This window comes from Odontomachus brunneus, unplaced genomic scaffold (assembly GCF_010583005.1).
Source record: "Odontomachus brunneus isolate Ranch 3 - 2012 unplaced genomic scaffold, Obru_v1 Obru_scaffold_383, whole genome shotgun sequence".
Taxonomy (NCBI): domain Eukaryota; kingdom Metazoa; phylum Arthropoda; class Insecta; order Hymenoptera; family Formicidae; genus Odontomachus; species Odontomachus brunneus.
Window position 1 is genome coordinate 48,594 of NW_022639833.1, and position 308 is coordinate 48,901.

Below are 308 nucleotides of genomic sequence, written 5' to 3' on the forward strand. Positions count from 1 at the left end.
AAACAATAATCTGAAAAATACATTTGTTAGAAGACATTGATTCCCATTTTCTACATAAAACTCCATTACGAACTATCATAGCATCCCATTGATTCCAATAAATTCGTGCGGAAAGACCCTCAGAAATTACCTTCTGCCAGGAAGGACGACAATTTTCTTCTTTTCCACAAAGAAAAATAGAAACCACCTGATCTTTTCGTTGGTCATCTCTCCAATTTTTTTGTTTTTCTCCAAGAACAATTCGTCCAACTTTCTGAGTTTCTTCAGACACCTTTTTAATTTCAACTTTCTTACAATAATTACAAAAT